The 24,277-nt window shown below is 32.7% G+C and overlaps 1 pseudogene; it reads left to right on the top strand.

Annotated features, from left to right (window-relative positions):
- The first annotated feature begins 12,007 nt into the window (after nt 1-12,007).
- Nucleotides 12,008-12,603, top strand: LOC101447276 (rRNA-processing protein FCF1 homolog pseudogene; annotated as a pseudogene).
- The last annotated feature ends 11,674 nt before the right edge of the window (nt 12,604-24,277 follow it).

The raw sequence follows: 24,277 nt of genomic DNA on the forward strand, positions 1-24,277 counted from the left end.
ATATATATAATAAGCAAGCTAAGCAAAGAAACAAGAATTGGGAAAACAGTATGGAATTAATTTAAAATAGGTTTGGTAACACTTTTCAGTCTTTGGTCAATAAATGTTGTATAGTTCCAATGTGAGAAGGCTACATTATCAGCCAAGGGCACCAATAAGATAGGAGGAGGCAAATGTAAATCAAATAGTCACAGAATAAATGTAAGAACAACACAGCTATGATAAATCCAATAAAATAAAAGTATGAAATGGAGGATCTGATCTTCCTGGTCAAGAACTTCACTTATTTAAGTGGCACTGGACCTGAGATCAGAAGCTAAGGAGAATGAGGAAGTACAGAAGTTAGAGTGGTCATTGAGGCATGGGCATTGCGATGAGAAAGAGCAGGGCACGCTTGAAAGAAACAAAATTTCTACTATAGGAAAAATAATCCACATTGCATAACAAAACTTTATTCACTTGCATGTTCCCTAAAGGGCTCTATATGGATGTTAAAAAACACTGGACTAACATATTAAGAAAAATGTATATATGCATTCATGTTTGAATTGGATTTAACAGAATTGGTCATTGAGTTCTCAGGAAGAGCAATTTCATTCAATAGGGTTGAGATGGGCTATTGAAGTAAGGGGTGAATGGGTGAATGAGGTGACAGAAAACTGAATAAGTGACTTTAGAACATTTCTCATGCGCTTTTCTTCTGAAATGGTTGAAAGAGTGTATTCACCAGTGGAGAACATTGTGTCAAAATGTGTTTTAAAGATGACTTTATAATACTTAAGGTGAGAACAATATCAATTTTTAATAAATCCAGAATACAAATATTTTTCATCAGTCCTACCACCACCATCTTAGTTCTCATAGCATCCTAACTGATTTCCACACATGTACCCTTACCTCCCTAGAGTTTAATGTCCACATGAAGTTAAAATATAAGCCAGATCTCATTATTCTTGCTAGAAATCTCCAGTTGCTTCCCATCTAATTGAAAATAGAACTCAAAGCCCACAGTGCCCTACATAATCTGATTCCCTGACTCATCTTCAGATATCATGTAGCTTTATGCTGCTCCTCAAATATAGCAAGCACAAAGCCCACTGCAGGGCCTTTGCACTAGTGGATCCCCCCTGCCTTCAACATTTTCCCCCAGTTATTTGTTTGATCAATTTCTACTTCATTCAAGTCTGTTGAAATTGTATCTAACAAAGACATTTTTTCATGATAACCCTACCTCAAATAGTGTTTTATCTTACATATTTTTCTTAACTTTTATTTCCACTGGTACATATCTCTTTTGTTTGTTGTCGGATCCCCACTATTGCTATATAATGTTATAAGAGCAGGGACAATGTTTACTCCAAGAGTCTTTTCTTAGCAATAGTAAAATGCATAGCAGCCAGCATATATTTGAAAAATAAATGAATATAAATATGACTACCAGGGACTGCTAAGTTTTATATAAATATGTATTTTTGTTTATATAATACTAGTTTTCATTTAGGGAAATGTTAAGATTCTGAATTATTCTTTGCAATCCTGACATTTCAAATGATTCTGGTCAGGTCTTCTGGTCTAAAGTTTAGAAGACCAGGGCATTATCATGGAGAGATATGATGTGTAAGCTGCTTCAAAATGTATAGATGTGATGAATTATACTCCAAAGCTAAAAATGAGTAAGGATTTCACCTTTGTTTTAGTGCTACCTATACCTTTTACCCCTACATTAGGGTAAATTAGTGCTGGATATATATTTAATCAATTTTGATCATGTGTTGCTGAATTTTAACAATTGAAAATACTGTAATTTCCATATACTGAAGCTACTTAACTCAGGATTTCATCATTAAATCTATTTTTTTAAATCATATGTAATTGGTATATATTAGTCTAAGAGATTTTAAATAAAAGCTGTTCATACTTTCTTATATGAAAATTTTTTAGGTATAAGAAAATGATTATAATAATTTTCAAAATTTTAGTTTAAGAAACAAAGTAAAAAATATAGGCATATATATCTGATAGTACCATAACTATAATCTGCATTTCTAGAACCAGATATTTAAATTATAGAAAAATGGAAAATAGCCAATAGCCATATTTTCATGGTTGAGTGTGAGATTTACTCACTTCATTGAACTAATTTTCCAATATTTGTTTTTAATATTTTAATATATTAATGTTTGTATAATTTGCATAAAATGTAAATGCCCTTTCTTCTAACTTAAGCATAGAGACATAGATTGTTCATTAGCAATGTTAGATGTATAAAATTTAAGCCAATCATTCTGTACTTTGTTTCTTCTTCAGAGTAGTTTTTATAGTTCATTATTTAGTAAATTATCACTTAGGCATATTAATAAACTGTAATGAATATCACATATATAGCAAAAATAAAATCCAGCAGATAAGAATTAACATTTGTAGGAGCTTTGATTTCCATTGCATATAAAGTATACTTATAGTTGTGACTAACTGTTATTTCTAGAAAGGAAAGGGAAAGGAAAATAAAATATTGAACCTAACAATATTTTACCATATCTATATTGTTTATCATAGTTTTTTTTCACTGAACTATAGACAAATCATTACTGCAACAAATTAAGTCTCCTCTTTATTTGAGGTATATACTTGATCTGTGACATGACCTCTTAAAAATGAGTTTATGGAAGGCAACAGAAAATGCCTATGTGCATATTTATTTTATTGATGAAATTATTTGACCTAATATAATTTTTCCCTTAACAAGACACTTTTGGGAAAATACTAAGTGTAAATAGACTGGACTCACTGTGTTAAAAAAAAAGTTATAAAGGGACATTAAATGTGCTGTTTTATTACATGATTTTTTTTTTACTTTCTGTAGGAATAATGTGAGTTTACAATCACTGATGTTCTGCATACAGAATGCTACATTAGTATTTGTAAATGAATACATAGAATATTGAATCTGTCTTAAATACAGACAATGTGGTTGTTTAGCTGTAATATCTAGAAGAAACTGTTTTCTGAGTATACCCAAATCCTCAAATTTACCTCAGATATCCTTCCAATGTTAAATCTTGTTTTTTAAAATATCCAGGCTTGTGTCCATCTATGCTTCACTCTGTGTCCACTTGAAGATTCATCACTTGAACAATAACTGTTAGAAAAACACTTTAACTTTTAAGTAGTACTAGATTTGGGGCAAACTGAATCATAGAGGAGAAAATAGCCCCCCAAAATATCTGAAATAATTCTGTAATGAAAGTAGGCAACTAATACCTTACAACTTTTTGTTTCTAGTTATTTATAATTTAGCTGCTTTACATACCACTTCCTAAGATAAATTTATTAATTTCACCTGTGAGTCCAAGCTAAAAATAGAGAATACGTCACTTAAGCTTCACATATAAGATGGATATAAAGAAAGCAATTGTTTCATGTTATTTGGAAGGCCAGTAGTGGTTGAACATGGAAAGAGAAGCTGTACCTTTTTCATCTAAAATAAAACCTTTTTCCTAAAATTATTATTTCATAATTAAAATTTCTATATTTTAAATGAAAGATGAAACAAATAAGGGAAGAAAAAGTGACTTTTTAATAATATTGTGTTATTTTAGACTGAAATGTATATTTACATGTGAATAGTGGAACTAAGTTTTCCCAAAGTCAATGTTAGAAAAATACATTCAAAACATGATGCAAGACTAAATTAATTTACCATATTATGCAATCCAATACACATTGAAGTTTATAAATTTTTTCCAAAAACATTATTTAATAAAATTAAAACATGCTGTGCAAGTGATCATTCTAATGAGAACACTGAAGTTCATCAATGTAGGAAGAATTAGAGATTCTCTTTTGGATTTTGCCATTAAAATGTTATCTTGATATTAAAGTGATGTCTCAGTAGAGTGATATGGACAATAGAGACTTTAAATCTTAAAAGAAAATTAGCTGTGAGTAGTCTTTGTACATGACCTAAGAAAACAAAGGACAAAACAGCAGTAGAAACTTTGGAAATAGAGTTCAAAACATAGTATTTATGATGTTAAATGTAAAATAAAATAGTGCTTAATACAAACAAATAAGTACTTCCACAGCATAAATAAAATTTGGACCTGCACAAAGACTTTCTTTGTGAATAAAAGCAAAATGGTCTTTAGAGAATAGAAACTTCATTTAAAGTCATTACTGTGAATATCTTTCCAAGTTACAACTATAATAATGGATTGAGGAAAAAATATGGAAAAGGTGAAAACTCGATTTCAGGCCTGCGAAGGGTAGGGCCAGATGGGCAGTTCCTGGTGTGCATTGCCTTTGAAAAACTGGGCCTTAATTTATTTGTAAATAACAAAGCTGTATTCACATCCCTCTTCCACCTGAAGTCGTCTTTATTAGTCTATGTTGTATTAAAATTTAGTTCACAAGTATTACCTTTATATTACGTCCATTTGTTTAAGTTGCATGTTTATGCTATTTGCTACAGTATTCTGAAGTTTGGTATAAAGGCCATGAGCTGTGTGGAAAAGACAAAACAATCACTATTTATTCAGAATTGCTGCTTTACGTTTCCAGAGTAAGCTGTTGGTGCCAGGACAGTGACCGTCTGGAAGCTGCAGGAGCTCTATTTCAATGCATGTTATATATTTTTAGAAGCCAAATAAATTCAGATAACTATTTAGCATACTAATTATATTAAACCAGCAGATATATAAAGGCAATAAAGTATATACATATATATATATATGGGGAGGGGAAAGATTAGAATAGAGGTTTACAGCCAGACATGGTGTTAGCTCCAAATGTGTTTCTGTCTGTCTCTATCGACCTTAGGAGGATTTGAGTTGCTGCAGCTGTAAACAGAAAATTGTGATCATCACTAATTGTGGACAAATAAGTGTGCTTTTAGTATTGCTTTGCTCATGTACAAACCTAAAAACAAAACTCTGTAATCTGTATTATATGTAATTATTCTTTTTTTGGCTTCCATTTTAAAATGTATATTTTCTGATTATCATGAGCTGTAAAACAAAGGATCAATATCTGATACTCTCCCAAATAATAAATTTTCAGGATTCATTGGGGGAAAAAAAAAAAAAAAAAGAACATAATATATGACCATTCCACAATGGAAATCTGTGAGAACCAAAGTATAATAAGGGAACTAGATGCCCCATGCCAAGTATGCACTGTCTCACCTGAACTCAGGTATCACATCAGAAAAATAGAATAGTGATGGGGATTAGGAAAAAAAAAATTTCAAAAGACTGAATTAATTTGGGGTGACTTTGAAGTCCCTGAAAGCTCTCTCATTATACCAAAATGGCCAAACAACTTATGACGTCCTTAGGAAGCTGTGAGGAAATGGTTTTCAATTATTCAGGAGACAGTAGAAAAAAGAAGAATCTCTGTGTTGGGACTACATTTTAAGCACTCTACCATATATTACCCAGGATGCTTCTGGCATATGTCATTCTTATCTTCTCCTTCATAATCAATACCAAAAATTATTTACTTGATATAAATTATTTACTATATTCTATGTGATATTTGCCTATTAATAACTCATAATCCAGGTTTAAGTATATTTATCAATATTCATTTTTCAGAGATATCACATCAATTCAGAAAAATAGATATTTTGAAAATAAAGTAATTTTACATGTCTTCTTTTAACTGAAATTTATAATGAATTAGTGATAAACAGTTAAAGCAATGAGATGGAAATTATTTAAGGATGTATGAAGTTTTGCTATTATTTATTCAATTTTTGCATGTGTTTATAACATACCCAATAGTAAACCATTTAATTCAGTTGCATTTGACTCACAAATCCGCATACTGCAAATATTATAAGAACCTGTATATAAGTCTAGTATATAAGAATAGAACAATTGGAATAACCTGTTGGGCACATAGCAGGGGTTAGTGTTGCATTAGTTTTATTTAATTTCCTTACTACTGTCAAAGGAGAGTAAATGCAAAGTTAGGAAACTCACAGATGCTGCTAAAGGGGAATGTAGAGAAAATGCTAATAGGGACAATGAAATAACATAAGATGTTGAGGGAATAAACATGTGAGGAGAATTCTTGAGAGAAAATGTAACATAATGTCAGATTATTTTCTAATGTGAACATTGCAATAATAGAGATATAAGATAGGACGTATTTGAAGGAGAGCATAAGGAAAGATAAGTTATAAACAAGTCTTCATAAAAAAGACTTGCAGTGAATTTGGCAAAGTGATGTAAGGCTAATACATTGGCAGGAAATGAATTCAAATATTACACATGCCAAGTCCATATGAATGCGATCTCTCTAGTATTGAGTAAGGGGGTTTCCAACCTAGAAGGGCTGTATTGAAATACAGTGAGATTTCTCTCTATGATGTAAAATTTGTGTAACACCTGTTTATGGTTATTTAAGACCCAGATATATCTTTAAACTCTGTGGCCATGAAAGTCTACTTTTAAGGTTCTCTTAAAAAATTACTTTGTGATAATTTGTGAATATTAAGTGTGGAAAAGCATAGCTCAAGAAGCCATCACTCTTTGGGTAGATGAAATAATTCATGTTTAAAATCCATGAACTGGGAAGTGGACTTGGCCCAGAGGTTAGGGCGTCCGTCTACCACATGGGAGGTCCGTGGTTCATACCCTGGGCCTCCTTAACCCGAGCGGAGCTGGCCCATGCACAGTGCTGATGCGCGCAAGGAGTGCCCTGCCATGCAGGGGTGTCCCCCGCGTAGGGGAGCCCCACGCGCAAGGAGTGCGCCCCATAAGGAGAGCCGCCCAGCGCCAAAGAAAGTGCAGCCTGTCTAAGAATGGTGCCGCCACATAGAGAAATGACACAACAAGATGATGCAACAAAAAGAAACACAGATTCCCATGCCACTGACAACAACAGAAGCAGACAAAGAAGACGCAGCAAAAAGACACAGAACAGACAACCGGGGTGGGGGAGTTCGGGGAGGGGGGGCGGGGAGAAGGGGAGAGAAATAAATAAATAAAATCTTTAAAAAAAAAAGCATGAACAGATGAATGATACTGAAAGACTTGCTGTCAACATTATTTCTCATTTCTAAATCTTGATAGTTAAAAATCAATAAAATTAAGCTATTTTCATTTAGTTTTCTTTATATTTACATATATATTTATTTTAAAGCTCAAGAATTTTATGTATGCCCTTATAAGTTGAGGAGGAAGTTTCCTTTAATAAGTTTGGACAAAGTATCAAAATATGAGCCACGAACTGATTGTAATAAATGACTAGATTGAACCTAAATGTAAACCAAATGATAAAACTTGGAATTTGTTTGCATTCTGTAATGGAAAGACTTTGCTTGATTAAAGTCCTCTGATTGCTAATTCTGAGAGAAATCAAACTAATGATATTGTGTCAAGTAAAAACAAAGACCTCTAATACCCAAACTGGGAAAGCTTACTATGAATAAATCTGAACTTAAAGATTAAAGTATTTTTAAATAAATTATTTTTACTATGGGGATATAATTAACTCAATATTTCATGCCAATAAATGATTTTATGTATGTATTTCCTCCACAATCTTTGGTGGTTACTGGAAAATAATCCTAGCTGAAGCTATTATATCATTTACATGATGGGGTTCAGATATTATAAATTTATTTCAAATGTTTTGTTTAAACCAGTGTATCCTCAGTTTGATATTTTAAAAAATATTAAGTGTTCAATCCTCTTGGCTACCATGAATATAGACTTAGTAAGTGAATAATTTGCCTACTCATGTTTCTCAAAAAACTAGGGAAGCTGATTACCAGCTTCCTTTCTGTATAATTCTAAGCATATACTTGCTTCATATATTTTAAAGTATGGAAAAATATCAATAATGAGATTCAATATTTTTAAAGATAAACTTTGTGTTTAAATTCAAGTTAAGTTTGCATACTCCACATACCTATGAATCTAACAATACAATAGCCAAAAATATGAAGCAGTTCCTAAAAACAAATAGCTACAGTAAACAGTGCCTCAAATAGCAGAGTTCCTGAGGGCTCTAGAGATAACCAGATACTATATGCAGGGCAGACGGCTCAGGAACTGGGCACCCTGTAAGGGCCTTACTTTGGAATTAATGCTCCCCAGTATAACACAATTAGACTAACTTTTAGTTTCCATATACTTGGCTCTTCTGCACCTTTTATTTTAACCTATAATTAGCACTATACTTGATAAATATATTGTCCAGAGACTTAAATCATTGGTCTGTCCATGTGCCAGTTGAACTCTGAATCTCAGCAGTTGCAACACCTCCTCTCCAGTTCACTGGACTTGCCCTGGACAACAAAGAAGGGGATCATGATGGACAATGCCCATCTCAAGGAACAAAGAATATTTGCAACTGCAGGCAAGACAGTTACATCCATCTGTCCCATGGAATCTACGCTGCCTCTCAATTAGAAGTAGAGTGGACATCATCATCCCCCAATCCTCAAGACTGGGGAATGTACAATGGACTAAAGTAGACATACTATTCTACTATAGACTTATTATTATTCTACCAATGAAAGAACTTTTATCATTGATATAAAGGCAGTGGCCACCAAAAGTCCTGAGGGGAGGGAGAGGGAAGAATAAGTGTAATATGGGGGCATTTTCATGACATTGCAGTGATGGATACAGGCTATTTTGTCAAAACTTACAAAATTGTGTGGGACAGAGTGTAAACTATAATGTAAACTGTAGTCCATGGTTAGTGGCAATGCTTCAATATGTGTTCATCAGTTTTAACAAATACAAATGTACCATACTAAGGAAGCCTGTTGTTAAGATGGGAAATTGTAGGGGGAGGGAGTGGGGCATATGGGAATCCCTCATATTTTTTATGTAACATTAAAATAATCTAAAGCTTCTTTAAAAACAAAATATTTTAAAAAGCAAATTGCAAATATTTTACTTAAGTACCTTGTTAATACTTCCCTATTTTTCTCCCCTGTTCATTTCACTACAGTAATATCTCATTATTATATATTATCATTTAAGCTGTTTTTATATAAGGAATTTTGATAAACAGTTACAGTAAAGCATAGTTACACCTTATAAAAATTATTCCTGCTTTAATACATAGTTATATACATAAATGTAGCATATGTATTATATAAAATATATATAGATATATAAAACACAGACATACACGTCACACGACATAAGCAATCGTTCCCTCTCTTTTTAAAAGAGAATACCAAAATGAAGCAAATAGCATGTTTTCTTGGTCAGTTGTCTGCTATTATGCCTTTTGTCACTCCTCCTTTCAGTTCCTGTTTCTAATATGCTGTAGATGATAAGTCAAATAAGCCACTATTATAAGAATGTCAATTAAGGTACATTACAGGCTTTAAAAGTACTAGGTTTTCAAAAAATAATAAATGCAGGAATAAATGCTAAGTTATAAAATGTCTGGGTTTGTGATAGTTATTAGTATAAGCAAAGGGCTATTTTATGAAATTAAGCTTTGGTTGTGTGCCAGAAAGCAACATTTTCTGGGAGTCTGACCCTAAGACAACTTTATAAAAATGTAGTTTGTTTTATCCCTAAATGTGATCGGTTGTTGTTAAAGAGATTTCATTCTCTAACAAGGAAAGTCATGTAAACACTCAGATTCATGTTATTCCACATGTCACTCTGAGGCTGACTTTGATCTAGGCCAGCTTCAGTAAATCTTTGGCTGTCTGGTGAATTCTGAGAGCTGCGTGCAAATTGCCAGAGTGCAAGAAAACAGTCCCAGCAGTGATGGAAGAGGGCAGTCATTTCCCAAGTGCATCCAGCACATTCTTTCACTGTTTACTTCTAGTCCTATGAGGCAAGCATCATGTGTATTCTCAGAGTCCCCATTAGTCTTAGGAGCACTTTGTCTTTAATATGGATAACAAAACAAAATTTCCTCATAAAAACCATTTTTTCCTTATCCTCTTGCTAAAGCTAACGATAATTGTGCAACATATGAAAGCACTGACACATTCAGATACAGATGCACACACCCATGCACTATATATATATATATATATATATATACACACACACATATACATATTTCTACATATATGTATTTCTAATTTTCAGATTGGAAAGTTGTTTGGGACAGAAGATCACAAGTATGTTTCTTTAGGTTTATAGATAACATTTCTATTAGAGTTGGATTTCAGATTCGCAGTGGTTTCAAGTGAACTTTTATTCCCTACATGAAATAGTTATGAAATTTAATAATAAATATTAACTTAAAACCATACTTATTTAATGACTCAAATACTTACCTGTGGTTAACAAGTTTCCTTCAAGGATTTTCTTTAAGTCCTCTCATTACCTTTACAAGATTCGACAATACAATTTTACTAGTGTATTTTATTTCAGATCTACTTATGTTTTATCAAATTATGTAGAAGCCAATATGTAATTAGCACAAAAAGGGCATTTTTATATGGTTTATTTTATAAAACATCCCTGCAGACAGCATTAGCAAAATCTACATTATTCTTTTAAAGAGAGCCATTTTCACATTTTAATCCCTCATTTGCTTTTTTCCCCTATGATCCAATTTAATGACTACTACCTGCAAAGTAGAAGCACGATTACCAATCGTGTATAGATGATAAAGAAGATGCAGAACTGATTATGTTGGGAGTTGGGGCTACACAGGAGGTAGGGGACAAGGAGAAAGAGAACAAATGGAATAAAGCAAGCAAGAAGAAAGGTAGATGCCTCCAATTTTGAGTATGGATTCTGTGTCACTGTGGTAGTCCTACCAAACACACACTCTTATACAAATATGTTCTTGGGACTTCCGAGACAGGAGTTTTTTAGTGATGGCACTATTCCCCGAGGACTGGTTACTGAGGTTTTGGTTTGATTCCTAAAGAGGGCATTCACCCAGCTCAGTGGAGGCAGCAAGGGGTCAGGTTCCCTATGTCAATGGCAGGTGATATGCTGCCACTAAATTCAAATTTAGCGCCCATGGAGGAAACAAAATTTGTGAGTGTAGAGCAGATTTCTGAAATACCCTAATCCTGTGTTCTAATCTTGTCTGTGCTACATTTGTGATATGTGCTGGACAAGTCATTTTATTTCTAGAAGATCATGGCAATTTGGTTGTAAAATGAGGAAATCGTACCTAATTTTGAGACTCCTGAGGCCAAAGTAAGTCAGATGAAAAATACTAGAGTATCTCATCAGGGCAAGACACAAGGTAGATGTCAATCCGGGGAGACCAATTTTGAGTAAACATTAGAAAATTATGCAAAGGAATTATTGTGCAGCAATTCATAGATTGATATAAGATAGCTGTAGATACAAAAATTCTCAGAAATAATTTTATACACATTTTCACTCAAGTATGAAGCATTAATTAATAACAGATGATATGCATGGCATAATATCCTAGGCACTAAGAATTCAATGTAAAGCATTAATGTCATGACTCTTACAATTTTGTATGGCATATATGTATTAAACCAATAATTATAACAAAATTACATATTATGTAACTCAAAGTCAAACTAAGTTAAAAAAAGTGTAAGAAATAGCAGAGTAAGAGTCCCTTTTCTGGTATGACTCTGTAAGCATGATACACTTTACACTACATGCAGTGAAGAAAATTAACCTACAGAAGTCTATTTTTTGCCATTAAAATTGTCAACACTGAACAAACCTGAATTTAATTAATAACAAATGATATATTAGGTATACCATATATCTGCTTTTGATATACAAATATTGAAGTGTTGATGAATACTGGTATAATTATATGGCAATTGCTCATTTTTCTGAAACAATTGTCTCTTAGAAATGATATTGCAAAGAACATATTACTTTCAAAGTTATACTTCAGAATAATATTAAAACTACCCAAAATAAAGGAGATTTCAAAAGCACAGCACATGCATATATTATTTCACTTCTGCATGGGACTTCTAAATTGATCCAATGATATACAAAATATTTGAATTTAAAACACGAACATGGGGAAGTAAGAATAAGAGTGCAGCGTGAACATGGGGAAGCAAAATAAAGCAAGGAAGTATGCCACCCTGAAGTGAATGCTTAGTCTCAGAGATCAGAGGCTTAAAGAAAAGGATAGATTGAAATCTAAAAAGAAAGAAATACAAAGATCCCAGTGCACTCAAGGAAAAAGAAGTGCCTCAACTCTCTTCCTGTTTATTCTTTCAATATACTATACAGCTGGGCCCACCTTACCACATTCTGGTTAATACCAACTTTGTCAACTTTTCCATTAAAGCCAAACTGGATTTAGTGCACTTGATGATGACTATTTGTATGCCAACTGTTTCCCTTGTAGTGTAACTAACTGTTTCATGGCTGAAATTGAGAAAGTGGGACAGAAGTATGGAGTGGCTCTATGGATTGCCAAGGATCCAAGATTTGAAGGGTTACCAAGCACACACAAAGGAACCTATGCGGATGACTGATTAGTGCAGAGTAACCCAGCACAAGTGTTACTTGTGGCCAAACCTGATCTGGACCTTAAGTGAGAATCTGAAGGATACCTGGAGTTCCTATCATGTACCTTTCTAACTATAGGTACTACATTGAATAGATGCCAGGCGATTATGGAGTCCCTCGTTTCTAGTTTTTGCAAGACAAAGCTTGTCTGCATTCTACTGACTTTCTCTATGAATAGTTCACTAAACATGCTCTGTTATGAGCTGATTATCATTAAGTGCACTCATTTTTTTATTCTGTTTTGAAAATGATTTTTTATATCATTTAAAAATTTGTTGCATTTTTAAAAATAAATCAGAAGCTCGGGTGATTGCTCAGATCATCAGAGGGTTTTTGTTTTATATTTGTTTATTCAACAAATATTTATTCAGTTCATACAAGGTGCTTAAAAGGATATGGCCTTGCCCTTAAGACTCAATATTATGGGGAGGAAGAGGGACACATAAATGAAAAAGTACAGTAAAATAGCATGCTTGGGTAAAATTATGGAGGGGTAGGATCTATGGATATATAGACATGGAAAGAATGATTTCTTTCTACTTGGTTGGGATGGGAGGGGGAAAAGACTACAGATGAAAGTGTTTGACTTAATCTGTAAAATAATGAGACGGGACTGTTGGAGTTTTCTCTGTAGGGCTGGTATCATTTTTATAACTGTCCTATAAAATTTTAAAATTATTTCAAAATTAAAATTAAACACCAAAACATTTTTATAAAACTGTGCCCCAAATATCTCATCCATAATTCAGTAAAATGATTTGATAGTCTTAAATATGTGACTTGTGCATCTAACTGAAAAATAGCTTTCTTAACAGAAACAGCTTTCAACATTTCACCTATTGGTCAAAACCACATTGAGAGGATTGAATGTATTGTGAACTGTGCATGAAATATAAATAATAAGACTAACAACACATTTTGAAGGAACAAGATAAAGTTCCACCATAAAAGTTTGCAGGCACAAGAACAAGGTTGAAGTGCTTCAGTATATGTATGTGAGCCTATGTGTATATACAAACATACATGCATACATGCATATAAGAGAGAGTAAACTCAGTTTTCAAATTGTTTTATAATTTAATAACCTCATGGAATAGCATTTTCATTAGTATTAAACTTTTGGTACAATCTAGACTCCACCTTGCAATAGCAGTTTCAGATTGATTTAGAACAAAGTTTATCCTTTATCTAAATTTTACTACTAATTAATAGATTAAAACACCTCTATTTGTGGAGGACATTTACATTATTAAATATGTTGGCAAACTTTATTTTTTGAAGTTGAAATAAAGTATATTAATTTTGATAAAAAGATGTTTACAACAAAATGTGATAACATACATAGAAGGAAATATGGTTTAGCCTTTAGCTGCCTTTTACAGTAAAATTAAACCATCTCTTTTCAAAGGTCCCCTAGAATATAACAGTATAGACCTGACATTATTTAAAATAAAGTGTAGGAAAAAATAGCATTCTGTATTTTAATTTAATTGCATTAATATGAATTTTTGTAATTTATACCACATTGTTATACATTTAACATGGCAGAATATGTAACACTATCATGATATCCAAAGACACGAACCTTTTTTATTTTACAATGCTAATGCCCCTCTTTGGGTATTTTTTTGAACTAACTTAAGTGAATTTAAAATGAACTATATTGTTCTTTTAAATGCAGTATAGCAATTTACATGTTCAATATCCTAACTCTTCACTAATAGGATTTTTAAATTTTTTCCCACCATATTAGCTAATTTTGACATTACAAGTCAATTTATGGTATCATTTTATGAATTTGAAACTTATATGCCATAGTTGAACTATAGAATGACACTTTAAAGATTCACCTCATGTACACATGTTTTTATGCTTTCTATCCCAGGGGTAATTTTAACTGGATATTTTACTGCACATGCTATTTGTCAGTTTTATTTGAAGTCGTTTAAAACATTTCTTCAGAGAAATATAAACTTTGGAAATACATACCACCAAACTTTAGTATGCACAATTTAGCCATTAGAATCAAAATCAAAATAAATGAAATGTTATCAAAGCTCACATATGAGGTAAATATGTTCTATTTAGTTTAGCCAATATAATTCAATTTGATTAACATATGATTTATTTTCTTAGTTTCAAGCAAAATACACTTAATATATTTTAATAATCTATTCATTATGCTTTAACAATGATTAAATAGTATATTTTATATTATTGGTACTATATGTTAAACAATTTTTTCAAAATAGAAACATTAAATTCAAGCTTAAACACTGGAATAGGTTCAGGAATTAAACTAAAAAATACAGTTCCTAGTTTCTTTTTGGCCTCTAAACACCTCTTTCTTTGCTGAAGTAAAATAAATGGAGAAAGTTGGACCAAATAATTAATATTATTCAATAAAGACAACCACTACCAAAGATTAAATTATTAACTTCCTATTACATGCACAAAATATAATGGTATTTTTGAAAAATAAAAATGTCTTTAGTATGTTAAATAAAAATAATACGAATTATACTTTCTATGGTTCCAATAAAAAGAATATATCACTAAACAGTTTTCAGTAAGTGTGGTAGAGATGGTTGACCTGAGATTTCACTACAAAAAAGTAAAGCAATATTTAAAAATTCATAAGGAAAAATGGTTAAAGTCATCTAAATTATTATTCAAGTATAAAGAAAATTGGAAGGCATATTCAATCATGCAGGAAAGTATTTAAATGAAATCCAGACAACCAAGAGATTAATCAAAATGAAGAAACCATGGGGAATAAGCTGGTGGTACAATGTAATCTCTTTCAGTATAGAACTGTGGTTCCACTATGATAGCTAGAAAGGTTAGAAAACTGATTAGAAATGCCAATAGCCACAAACCAGTCTTTTAGGGATAGTTACAGATTATGCTGTAGTAGAAATAGAGAGTAAGTTACAATGATGGTGTACTGAGAAGTATATAATTAACACAAATAAAGTAGTGGAATGGCATGGCTAGGAATATCTGGGGAAAAGTCCTAATTTCTGATCTTTGTATATTCCATTGATCATGAGTTTCTAGAAATCAAACTGTGGGGTTTAAGTTCATTCTGCTTATATTCACCAGCACATCATCAAATATATACACATCAGTCAGTGAACATTGGGACAGAATATATCCTTTTCAACCCAGACTTCAGCTTTATTCTGAATCAAAGATAGGCAATGAAAAGAATGGGAAATCAAAAATAACTTACTAGTAGAAAACACTAAGGTTTTATATGTTGAATCACGAAAAAGAGTACCTCTGAATATGATTCCTTATAGTCAGAAAAATAAGTTGGAGAAAAAAGCCTATTACCTCACATCTGAAGTGAATAAGAAAAGAGAAAGTAACTGTGGGAGCAGGAACTAGCAGGCACAAAGACAATGTTACCAGGTGAAACAGAATTTCGGTGAAATACAAAATATTAAAAATAAACCAAAATTGCAATAGACTCGAAATTCTAATTGATAGTATGAAAGAATAACATTTTTAATGGAATATTAACTAGTAAACTAGTGGTGTGTGGGGAAATTTGAGATATGGTAATGAAACTAGAAGAATAGGATGACTAGATTAAAACGCAGAGAGAAAAACAGATAACGAGGACATTTAATTGTGAACCAATCCATACAGGGATCTGAAACAGAAAAGAAGAGCTTAAGAATGTTTCATGAGCTGAAAATTATCTATATATATATACACCGGGTTCTTTACTACATTCCAAGAAAATTTACTTAAAATGGATAGAGAAAAATACATTCTTTTTAAAAAAAAAATCTTTTTGCTCAATTTGTTATCCTTAAATGTTTTTTAATTACAAGAACAAAATTGAAAATGTTACAAACAACCAAGAAGAAAAAAAATTTTGAATTTACCTGTAGAATCATGACAATGAATACATCTTTAAGAATATTAAGAACCTGTATTTGTGTAATTCATTTATGCAGGCATTATCTTGACTTTTCTGGCTTGATTATTTTATATTGCATATCCTTTAGTCTCATTCTTAAATATGACAGTAGGTAAGGGGAAGTATAGCTATTTATATACCTAAATAGCATGATTTCAAAAGTTTTACTTAATAAGAAAATAATCAATCACTGAAGATGGACAATAAGAATTATTGAGAAACCAAGGTTTATATCATACTCTGTGATAGCTAACATTATATACCTGAAAAATATTTGTCTGGAATTATTTTCTTGAATATATAGCATTATTTAATATTTGTCAAATTTATTTTATTACTAGTTCATCTCCTATGTGTTCTACTCTACTCAAACTATTCAGGTAGCCAAAGAGGAGAAATAACTACAAATATTTATAATATGAAGAATTGTAATATCCTAAAGCACTACAGAATTTCCTAAATATTATCAGACCAGTGCTACTGATAATGTATACTACTATTAGATCATTCAAGTTGGCTCAACTACTGTATCTTATAAGTAAATCTTGAAATAAGACTGTCTTACAGCTTTGTAAATATTTTTTCATAACTTTTGGATATTCAGATCCTTTGCATTTCCAGGTAAATTTTAGAAGCACCTTATTAATTTAAAATAATAAAATTTTGATTGGGGCTTTATTAATAAGACAGACCAATTTTGGGAGAATGCGTATCTCTACAATATAGACTCCCCTATATATGGTATATCTCTTTAGTCATTTAGATCTTTGAATCTCTCAACAATATTTCAAACATCAGTGTACCAAATATTCCAATATTTTGTTTAAAATATTGCTTAATTCATTTTTAATGATTATAAATGGCATTTTCTTTTAATTGCTAAATATAAGTATTTTGGATATTTGTAAGCATGTTTTCTATGTATATATGAATTTTCGAATGGTGACTTTTAGAGGCTTGCTAAGTTCACTTACAATTTCTGACAGATATTTCTTTTAGATATCTTAGGATTTTCCATCTACATTACTGTATCATCTGTACATATAGATTATTTTAGTTTTTCCTTTCAAATTTTTTTGTCCTGTATTTATTTTTCTTGCCTCATCACACTGTATATGACCTTCAGAACAATGCTGGAAAGAGCTGCAAAAACATGTTGAAAACAGACGTCATTATTTTGTCTCTGATCTTAGGTTGAAAGCGTTTATTCTTTTGCCATTGACTACTATGTTGGCTATAAATTTTTTTCTTAGATGTTGGTATAATGCCTGTTTCTTAAAACAAGTTGTGACAGATCATATCTCTATTTTCCGACAGAGTTCACATGAAATTTGTATTATGTCTTCCATAAGACACGATAGAAATCACCTCTGAAATCATCTGGGCTTGGCATTTTCTTTGAGGGAAAGTTTTAAATTGTTTAATCAGATTTTTTGTTTTTTATAAATTTTTATCCTGTTACTATATATACAACCTAACATTTCCATTTTAATCACATTCAGATACATATTTCTATGCTGTTAATTATATGCTGTGCTGTAATCATTACCATCCATTACCAAAACATTTCCATCATTCTCAAGAGGAACCTGGTGGCAATTTAAGCCTTATGTTCCTATTTCTTATCCCCAGTTTGTCCCCTGATAACTTATATTCTAGATTCTGAAACTATGAATTTGTTTATTCTAATTGTTTCAAATCAGTGAGATCATACAATATTTGTCATTTTGTGCATAGTTTATTTCACTCAATGTGATGTCTTCAGGGTTCATCCATATTGTCAAATGAATCAAGACTTCATTCCTTTTAATGGCTGAGTAATATTCCATTGTATGTACCAATTCATATATTGATGGACACTTGAGTTGTTTCTATCTTTGGGCAATTATGAATAAATTTTGTTTTTAAATCCATGTAACTACAGTATGCAGTGAACCCTAAGGTGAAATATGGACTATAGTTTATAGTACAATTATATGCCATCATCAAGTGTAACAAATATTCCATACCAATGCAAAATGTTAATAATAGGGTGATATATGTGTGTCCTGTATTCAGTGCATGATTATCCTTTCTGTAAACCCACAACTTCTCTAATTCTTCTTGAGTCAATTTGATAATTCATATCATTCAAGTAGTGTTTCATCTAATATGCCACATAATTTAATATCCTTTCAAAATGTTTATGATCTGAGATGATAGTTTCATCTTTGTAGCAGTTTGAGATGATTTTATGAATCCTAAAAGGAAAAAGATGATGTCTGTAAACTAATCTATTCCTATGGGTGTGATACCCTTTGATTGCATTAAATTTATTTGAGGCATCTTTGATTAGAATACTTGATAAGATCCCTTTAAGGTTTAGGATTGAACTAAGTCCATGAGATAATGACTCAGTTTGAGTCTCCACCCTCTTGCTGGGTTTGATATAAATGGACACACAGACAGACAGACACAGAAGAAATGGAATTGCCACTTGAGAGAAAAGATGCCAGTTTTGCTTACAGCCAAACTGCAAAGGGAGAAGCCTTAAGACACAAGCCCTATGCCTGGTTGCTCATAGCTGAGCTCCTAGAGATAGTAGATTCTGGAGGGGAAGGCTGAAAGCTCAGCACATATTAGTGGCTATCTTGCTTCACCATGTGGCAACATGCTGGGATCGGCACTGTTGCCAGGTGGGTTTCCAGGTGCTTGGTCATGTTGAGAGAAGGAATTCAAGGACACACCATCAATTTAAGTGAGCAAAGAGTTCAGTATAAAGCAGGGGTACTTAACCAGGGGTCCACAGACCTACAAGTAGTCCACGGAAAGATTTCAGGGGGTCTATGAGCTTGAATTGAAAAAAATCAACTATATTTATTTTCTCTGACCTCTAAGTGAAATCTAGCATTTCCTTCACTTATGAATGTATGCAAGAAATTATGGTAGTATTCATTTCATATCACATTACAGTTGTTACATATTTCAAAAAACCAGTTACATTCATCCATAGTTTGAAATTATGGCAGTTATTAGATGCAACACTAAAGTGTCATAAAACTATCTGCTGCTATATTCTGAGAACAAAAAAGGTTAAGAACCCCTGATGTAAAGTAAAAGTACACACTCAAGATGGGAATGTGGTTGTGTTTAAGAGGGAGATGCACCCTGGGGCTGGGGGCATGGCTTTATTAAGGTGGCCTCCCCTCTTCCTTCCTCCATGTACATGAAGACTTGTGAGCTGCAACATTTTCATTGGTTTCTTTTTTTTTTTTTTTTAAAGATTTATTTATTTATTTAATTTCCTCCCCTCCCCTGGTTGTCTGTTCTTGGTGTCTGTTTCTGAGTCTTGTTTCTTTGTCCGCTTCTGTTGTCGTCAGCGGCACGGGAAGTGTGGGCGGCGCCATTCCTCGGCAGGCTGCTCTTTCTTTTCACGCTGGGCGGCTTTCTTCACGGGCGCACTCCTTGCACGTGGGGCTCCCCCACGCGGGGGACACCCTTGTGTGGCAGGGCACTCCTTGCGCGCATCAGCACTGCGCATGGCCAGCTCCACACAGGTCAAGGAGGCCCTGGGTTTGAACCCCAGACCTCCCATATGGTAGACAGACGCCCTAACCACTGGGCCAAAGTCCGTTTCCCTTCATTGGTTTCTTAACATGCAAAAGAAGGATTGGAAACAAAACATTGTTTCTTAGTGTTTGCCAGCCAGGGGAGGGGATATGAATGGGCTTCTCATTATCTGTTGATTTTAGGCACCTGACTTTGGGCGGGTGCCTTCTCCCTTGTTTTCGGAGCTTAAGGTTGTTGTTGGTATTTCTCCATTTAGGCACAGGCACAGATGGGTGACTGCAAGTGGCAAGTTCACATAGGACTGACTATTTTATCTTTGTTGCCCTAGTTCCTTTCCACAGCATCTTTCCCTTACCCACAGGTCTGTGTTCTAGTCTGTCTCAACAGTGGCTGACTTTGGTGAGAAAGCATCTGCTGATGTTTGATTTGGTTGTTTCATAGACTTGGAACTGTAAGCTTTTACCCCAAATAAATCACCTTTATAAAAGCCAACAGATTTCTGGTATTTTCCATCAGCAACCCCTTGGCAAATGAAAACCGCCTTCATTTTGAACATTGGTGAACTGTGTCTTTCCTTTCTCTCTTTTCTCTTTCTTTCTTAATCAATCCAGTTAAAAGTTTCTTTCTTCTTAAAAAAGCAACTACTTTTGCCTTTATAGAATTTTTTCTACTTGTCCATTTTCATTTTATTGATTTGTTCTATATTTATTATTTCAATCATTCTTGCTATTTTAATAATTCAGCCCTCTCTGGTTTATTTTTCTCTTCACTTTCCAATTTATTAAGATTGAAGCTTTGGATGCTAGATTTTAGAACTTTTCTTATAATGTAAGCAATTAAAACTATAATTTGCTTCTAAGCATTGATTTAGTTGCATCATACATATATGAATTAATTGTATTTTTATCATTATTTAGAGTAAACTATTTTAACTTTTCCATAATTTCTTTGTATCATAGATTATTTAGTAATGAGTTATTTGTATCCAAATATTTGATTATCTCTAAGACATCTGGTCTTTTATAATCAAATTAATTCTATTGTGTTCAGAGAAAAAAATCTTTATGATTTAAATGTATTAAGACTTTATTTTGTGACCCAGGATTTGATCAATTTTGGTGATTGTTCCATATACAAATGAGAAGAATATGAACCTGCAATGTTGAGTAGAAATGTTTATAAATGTAAGTTAGGTTAAATTATATGTCAATATTGCTCAAATATTCCACAGCCTTACTGATTTTCTATATTTCTTCTATTAATTACTGAGAAGGGTTTATTGAAATCTCCACTTCTATTTGTGAACTTTTTGTTGTTGTTTTCTTTCAGTTTTGTCAATTTTTCCTTCTGTATTTTAAAGCTCTGGCATTAAGTACATTCACATTTAAGATTGTCAATTCTTCTTGATTAATTGATCCTTCCATCCATTATTAAATTTATATCTGTGTCCCTGGTAATTCTCTGAAGCATACATTTTCTTATATTAAAATAGCCATTATAGATGTTTTATGATTAGGACTGCATGTTTTATCTTCTTTCAAACATTTAACTTCCAACTTACATTATGTATTTGTTCTGTACAAGTGTGGTTTGCTTTTTAATTCAGTGTGATAATTTAGCTTTTAATTTAACTGTTTAGACCAGTAGCATTTTTAGAATTATCTAAATACATATTTTGGTTTAAGAGTACAATCTTGCTATAATATTTATTTCCCCACCTGTCTCTTCCACCCCACTTCTTCCCTTACTTTCAATGGGTAAACCTACGTTCTACATTCTCCCAGCAGTAAGATTAGGTGCTGGAAAACACCACCCTGCAGATGAAAGCTATCTGGCCACCTGTGTTTGTAAACCAAGTTTTATTGGCTCAGCGACAAATCTGTTTGTTTATATATTGCCTCTGGCCTCATTCCTTCTACAAAAGTATTTGTAGTAGAGATCCTATGGCACACAAAGTCTAAAATACTTACTATCAGTCCATTTACAGAAAATATTTGTAGTCTTCTGATTAATTCAGTAAGGATTACTTAAGATTTTATACTACAAGTGTAGTAATAACATAAAATCCTTAAGGAGAATTGTGTAACTCATTTTGCTTTTGAAATGATTCATCAGATTTAAATAATATTTTTATCTCTTCTGTTTTACAAAATGAATATGCCTAAGAAATCTGAGTTGGCATATTTCCAAAATAGAAACAAATTATTCATCTATATTTATAAAAACTATTGTCACAGGATGAAATGTTTCCAGGTCTTCAAAATAATATTTGAAAACAGGTTACTTTGAAAATACTTGAATTTTAATAAAAGCATGATAAATTTATACTGGGAAAATTTCAGGATAAATACCTCTATGCACAATATTTAGTAATATATTTTTTCTCCTTGTACATTTTTTATTTTTCATGTACATTTTGTGAAAAATATTTCCTACTCTTAACCCAAGAATCTTCCACCCACATATATGCTATTACATTTTTGTTTGATAAACGATACAGATATTTTGCTAAGCAAGTTTAAGGTACTACCTTCATTGAGATGAAAATAGTTACACACTTGGAATGTTTCAAATATATATTATCTATAATTTGACTTTATAATTCATTTTATCACTATTCCTTCATTACCCTTCCTTAATCAATTAGAACCCTTTTTCCATGATAAAGTACTATTTGTCAGTGACTTACCACAATTCATTAAAAAATGATTCATTTGTCCTTTTGTTTCTCCCTCTGCATTAGCAATGACTCTAATACAGGCATAAATTTATATTTTATAACATTACACCTGGACATTTACCAGTAACTTCTACTGTTTAGTTCAAACAAAACAAATGTAAACTTTGTTGTATTTTTTTTTCAAATGGCAAAATCAAAACAAAAATAAATCTGGAAAATACAGTAATCAATTGATTACAAGTATGTATTATTTTTAAAAATACAAGCTTTACAATGACTAATACAAATCAATTGCTTGAAATTAGATGTCAAGTCCATTACATAATTAAATTATATGTACTTTAAAAGTCAGTTTTTCTTTGATAAATTTAATAACATAAATTCAGATCTCCAACTACAATTTAATAGGTGAAAAGAATTGTTGTATATTCAGTATATCCATATAATACATGAATGAAAAAATGTGCTCATTGACGAATAATAATGTGCTAATGATACATTAAAAACATAGGTATGTTACCAGATTTTACCTAAGTTCTTGGCTAAGCTGCAGAAATGAATTTCAAAAGCATGCCGGGTGAGTTAGGCCAGTAATTTATTCAGGTAGGAAGGGAAGAGAAATGAGAGAAACTGTTCTCTACCTGAGGGCAGGGGTCCCAGGTAGAGAGGAAGGGGGTGAAAAGGAATAAAGAGGGCTGATTTACAAGCTACAATTCACCATTATAGATTATAAATGCCCAGGTTTACTTACGTGGTCACATGGCAAAGGAAAAATGGTGAGAGTAGCACACAGAATGCAGGAACAGGTCCAGAAGCAAGACAGCGGTGCAAGAGATCACTCAGGTCTTGCAGTCTGCTTTATAAACTATTAATTATCCCACCCCTTTGCTAATGACAGAGGAGGGGTTCCAGCTGTTTGCTGTTTTGATCGATTACCCACCCATCAATTTCCCATGAAGGCCCAATGATAAAGTCCCTAGGGAACATCCAGGGCTTTTCCTTGCATTCAGAATAAGTCTTTGTTCTGGATAGTAGAATCTTGGGGTGGGGGTCTTCCAGCAGCCATCTTGGGTGTCACTGATGTCCTCATGGACTCTCTGCCAGGTTCCATATCTGTCCATTAATTCCCTATCTTACTAGCCTGTTTTGGGTATATCTCATAACATTTTGTTGAGTCAGGTGAACCAAAATTGCAGCGTAAGTCTCTACAGGGGGCTACATTCCTTCACACCCACCATATTCTTTGAACAACTGGCAAAATATGGCAGAGCCATCTTCCCTCAAAACTGTGGAAAGTAGTAAAGAGTTTGCAGTTGTAGGATAAGTGCTGAATGAAGAAACCACAACTTTAAAAATGATAGAGGAAGCATGTGATGCCCTTGCTGGCCCCTCTCCAATCCCTTTCTCCTCCCCTGTGCAGTGTAGAATCAGCCTGTCCTTCCATTGTGGATACCTGGAACTCTTCTGGAGTGAGCACAGTAATCCCTATACTTACACTGGGATGTTTGCATATCAGTGCCAATCTATCAGATTGCAGCCTGGATGAATAAACAATAGAGAGAATAATGAAAGCAAAGTTAACTCTTGGAAAGATCAATTAAATCGATAAACCTTTAGCTAGACTGGCCAAAATAAAAA

The sequence above is a fragment of the Dasypus novemcinctus genome, chromosome 15 (assembly GCF_030445035.2).
Source record: "Dasypus novemcinctus isolate mDasNov1 chromosome 15, mDasNov1.1.hap2, whole genome shotgun sequence".
Classification (NCBI taxonomy): domain Eukaryota; kingdom Metazoa; phylum Chordata; class Mammalia; order Cingulata; family Dasypodidae; genus Dasypus; species Dasypus novemcinctus.